Genomic DNA, 5,055 nt, shown 5'->3' on the forward strand with positions numbered 1-5,055 from the left:
CCAGTTACCTCTTAAGGGAGGCGTCCCCCCACACTCCGACAGGACAACCCTCTCCCTTGACTCTCCTCCCCCCACTCACCTGAGAACGGCGGCGACAGCTGCTGGTCCCCGTACCCCTGCGCTCGCTTCATACTGTCCGCAACATCCGGGACCTGCGGGACCGCCGATACACAAATACACACACACTCAGAACGCGCACACTCACACACACACACACCGACACACACCGGCCGGGGCGTCATGGCGTCAGCACGTCGACGCAGCGAGCGCGTACCCGCCGGGCCCCACCCCGCGCGGCCTCCGCCCCTCTTCTCCCCTCCCTGGGTTCTCCTGCCCCTCCTCCCTCTTCCTCAAGACTCCGCCTACCTCCCTTAGTGCGCGTGCGTCCCGCCGGCTCCCCGGGGCCGGGGGATTTGAGGGGAAGGAGGGGCCTGACTGGAAAGAGGCGGGAGCACGGAGGGGGTGGCATGCACCGCGCAGGAGGCTGTGCGGAGGTGCGAGGACCAAATAGAGGCCTACCGAGGGTTGGGGGGGCAGCGTAACAATAAAGGCATTGAACAATAGTAATTGATATTTGCAAGAAGTGTATGGATTACCAAGAACTTTAACTTGCATTCCCTAACTTTTCCCAAACAGCTTTGTGTCAGTAAACCATTTTTTGGACTTTATGATAATTCTAAAGACTTTTAAGTAACTTAGATTTTGGCATTTGGAAACAAAACCAAGGACCATCCTCTTGGGGGAAGGCGGGCATGTGGGTGGCTTAACTGAAAAGGACTTGATTCAGTGACAACTTGTTATCTTGGACGCCTGGGTCCCCAGCCGGCCTCACATCCTGGCTCCCAAGGGCCATCAGTGACTCCTGAGTTGAGTAAAAGAAAAAAAGCCTCAGCATCTTGGCCCTGGGAGGAAAAAAAAGACATCCCCATGTTAGAGTGTTAATGTCAGTGATGGGATATTTGCTATTGCCACAATCCTTCCCGTTAGCTTAAACTTTAAAAAATTGTTCCTACTGAATCAAGCCAAATAACCCGGAGCAGCTGTTGTCTCTTTTCCGCACTCTGATAGTGTCATTACACAGACACACGCATTCAAATGTCAGAGGCATTGGACCCAAAAGCGCAGCCAGACGAACCTGCAGGTCATGGGGTGATAAACTGTGGGCCCTGCCTAGGGAACAGCTTCTGGAAGCTTTGCTGCCATGGGACTGTCTCCAGGAGACTGTGCTCACTTGTCTCCTGCCACATGCGTCCTGGCGCCAGGTGGCCAGTGAGTCTGTTCATTAGGGAAGGCCGGGAGTCCATGAGCAAAGCCACAGGGGTTTGGAAAGAAACCCCTGACGGTGTCAGGCTGCCTTCCACTTTCAATTACACAAGCATGCCCTACAATCCCACAATTTAAAATGTCCTAGGAATCACAGACAAGGCCCTCCAAGCTCCTAGAGCTTGCTCCAACTGTATTTCAGACAACATGATCAAGAAATGGAGGTCCTGGGCGCCTGGGTGGCTCAGTTGGTTAAGCGACTGCCTTCGGCTCAGGTCATGATCCCAGAGCCCCAGGATCGTGTCCCGCATTGGGCTCCCTGCTCAGCAGGGAGTCTGCTTCTCCCTCTGACCCTCCCTGCTCTTGTGCTCTTTCTCTTTCATTCTCTCTCTCAAATAAATAAATAAAATCTTAAAAAAAAAAAAAAAAAGAAATGGAGGTCCTAACTTCCACCGTCATGTGAGTACTGGGCCTACCTTGCTTAAAACAAAAAGCTTTTGTCACCTAGTAGGCTGATGCTTGAAACTTTCCAATTAGGTTCCACTCATCATCATCCTCAACAAACATTCATTCCTTTAGCTGAAGCCAGCAAGGTTTTTGGTCCTTGTAAAAATTCAGAGTGCCCCATAGGTAACCAGGTAACCCGGTTCAAGTAACTGACTCCTGGTGTCACTGAGGCTGTTCAGTTCCTGTTCTCCTCACTTCAGAGTTCACAGGTTGGCAAGGAAGAAAGAAAAAAGGTGCTCCTTGGAGGGAGGATCTTAGAGGGGTAAGGGGTGCAGAAAAAGGAATCTGGAGGCGGGGACAGCATAGTTTAGCTACCTCACACTTGGGGCTAATCAATACGGTGTAGTCAGATTCTGCCTGGCACCTGGGAAGGGACTCCTCAGGGCTAGTGAATCTGTGCTAGCAGCTTGTCCAGGCTGGCCCTGAATCTCCAGAGATCTGGAAGGACATGAGTCCTACCCCATCTGTAGCCTGGCGCAATGAGGCTCCCATTCTGCTATGGGGACCATCCCGCCCACCTGAGATGTGATCCACCAGCCTCTGTACAAAGGGCTTTGATCTGGTGTGGATCCGATTCAATGACTGTAGATGTCCTTGGAAACACTGTGTGGAAGAATTTTAAACAGCTTCTCCTTTTTAATATGCACTTCCTCTTCGGTTTTAATTATTTTGTTCCTACATTTTCCCTTTCAATTTACTAAAATCTAGAAATGTAATTAGAGCAGAGGCTGGGCTCAGAGAAAGCTGCCAGGATTTCTACAGCATGATTAAATATATGAGGCATCCCTTTAGTGTGGGACTGAAAAATAGGATTCTCATTATTATCTTTCCCTTATCCAGGAAAGAATCAGCGCCACGTACACATACGGATTTATTGAAAACGAAGCACTAATTAAAAACTCACCCAGCCTCTTGACGAGATCTGGGGGGGGGGGAAAGTGAGGTTATTTCATTATTTCCTCCATTTACTGTTCTGTTGTTGTAACTGCTGACAAGCAAGAAGCACCCCCCCCCACTCCTCTCTCTTCAAAATAAAATTCTTTTCTTATCTTGAGGGACTTAATGAGGGTTTTATCTATGCAACAACAATCAAGCTTACAATGGCACCAATTCAATTCACTGCTCCTTACGGTGGTAGGAAACGTGCCGAACTCAGTTTTCTTAATTCCAAAACACAAATGACAAAGTATTCATTGGCTGGCATGAACCAGATCTGGGCAAGGGCTCTGTCTCAAAAGACCGCAACACATCTGGTCTTTATGCTGCCAACGAGGATCTTCAGCTCCATTGTACAGTCCAGTAAGCAAAGGCATGATTTCCCTCAAAGCTGTAGGGGAGGTGGAGACAGGCAGGACTGAACAGAAGATGAGTCCAGACTCCCATCCGGTTGTAAGCACTGTAGCAAGATACAGTCCTTCTCTCCTCTCTATACGGTGATTCAGTTGACCAGTCAATGCACCCCAGCCTGAGGCCTGCCATGGTGGAGCCCCACAGGGATATCAGAGATATGTATGCAGGAAGGAATATCCTCAGTGGGGAGGCCTGGTCCTGTGCTCTGGAGGTTCCCAGTCTAAAGGAACAGAGACAGGGGCACCTGGGTGGCTCAGTCGTTAAGCGTCTGCCTTTGGCTCAGGTCATGGTCCCAGGGTCCTGGGATCGAGCCCTGCATCGGGCTCCCTGCTCAGCGGGGAGCCTGCTTCTCCCTCTCCCACTCCCCCTGTTTGTGTTCCCTCTCTCACTGTCTGTCTCTCTCTGTCAAATAAATAAATAAAATCTTTAAAAAATAAAAATAAATAAATAAATAAATAAAGGAACAGAGACAGATGACATACTTTGGGACACAAGTGTAAAATCATACGCAAGGAGGCATGCCAGCAAGAACACATTGATGAGGTGGTGCTGAGGCCACAATGGGGCTAATGAAAAATTGGCAGTGGGGAAATATTGATTGATTAAATTTCATAGCGAGGTAGCTATGGCTTAATGAAGGAGTTCCAGCCTCCTTGTCTAGAGACCCAAGTTCAACACTAACACTATAATATAAATGTGGACAAACCTCTGTGAGCCTGTTTTCCCACCCAAACAATGGAGAAAATAATGTCCAGCATATCATATTGTTGTGTGGATCAACTGAGATAATATTTGAACGTAGCAGAGTCCCTGGCATAGAGCAGACCCCGCTTGTTTAGGGGTGTGTTACTGAATGTGGGTTTGGGGGTAAGTGTTCAGATAGCCGCTGGTCTCCAAGCCCTGCTCTCATCTGCACACCATGCTCCCTCTTTTTCTTGGATTCTTTCAAGTTCTTTGGGAAGCAGCGAATCAAGGAAACAGCACAAGTTTCTCAGCCAGAACATTGCCACTTGCTAGCTGGGGTCCCTGGACAAGACCTGGAGTCTGTTTCCTCACAGATGGGTCAGGCTTTCTGGTTGCGAGAACTCCACCAGCTCTGGCTCTGTCAACCCAAACTGGAATTTACTGAAGAAATACCTCTGGTCTCCAGAACTGACAGGACCTCAAGAATCAGATTCGGCAATCTGGCTGAAAACCAAAGGCTCATGGAGGAAGAAAAGCCTTCTTCAGCAGGACATTGTGGCCAGGAGGTCCTGCTGCCACCACCAGGCACATGGCTTCCGCGGCTACTGTGGCAAAAGATGTCTACACTCCTTTCATCTTTGTGCCTCGTGCTGCAAACCCCAACCCCAAGCAGTAGCACCAAGTTGGCCAGTCTTGGTCAACGTCCTGGGGCCTGACCACCATGCTGCCACGGTGTCCGTGGTGAAGTGTTTAGCATTCCTTCTCCCTGATGTTATCCACAGCAGAGCGCTCGCCGCAGATCAGATGCTGGATGACCTGTTCTCCCGTCTCATCTGCGACGTGGGGCATCCATCAGAGGGTAATAAGCAGCATCGAATGACATGGTATTTGTTCACAAGGGCTTGGCATTCGAAGGGCATTATGTTACTTTACTTCCCTCTTTAATAAAACAAAAGGGTGGGGTGCCTGGGTGGCTCAGTCGTTAAGCGTCTGCCTTCGGCCCCGGTCATGATCCCAGGGTCCTGGGATCGAGCCCCACATCGAGCTCCCTGCTCTGCGGGAAGCCTGCTTCTCCCTCTCCCTCTTGCCCACAAGCCCTGCTTGTGTTCCCTCTCTCGCTGTGTCTCTCTCTGTCAAATAAATAAATAAAATCTTAAAAAAAAAAACCTAACTAAAGGCTTATAATGGTGTAGCTATCTGAGGATTTGACTGATGTGCTTATAGATCAATTGAAGTTCTGAGTTTTTAACG

The 5,055-nt window shown here is 49.5% G+C and overlaps 1 protein-coding gene across 4 annotated transcripts in view; it reads right to left on the reverse strand.

Moving 5' to 3' along the window:
• The window catches only part of SPOP (speckle type BTB/POZ protein), a 64,197-nt gene extending 63,943 nt beyond the window's left edge, over positions 1 to 254 (reverse strand). For all 4 annotated transcript variants that reach the window (XM_006746677.3, XM_006746678.3, XM_081805160.1 and 1 more), the window contains exon 1: positions 80 to 254. The gene's annotated coding sequence lies outside the window, so the exon portion shown is untranslated. The remainder of the gene's footprint in view (positions 1 to 79) is intronic.
• Between the last annotated feature and the right edge of the window lie 4,801 nt (positions 255 to 5,055).

Source organism: Leptonychotes weddellii, chromosome 15, assembly GCF_054177405.1.
Source record: "Leptonychotes weddellii isolate Sample4059 chromosome 15, ASM5417740v2, whole genome shotgun sequence".
Lineage (NCBI taxonomy): Eukaryota > Metazoa > Chordata > Mammalia > Carnivora > Phocidae > Leptonychotes > Leptonychotes weddellii.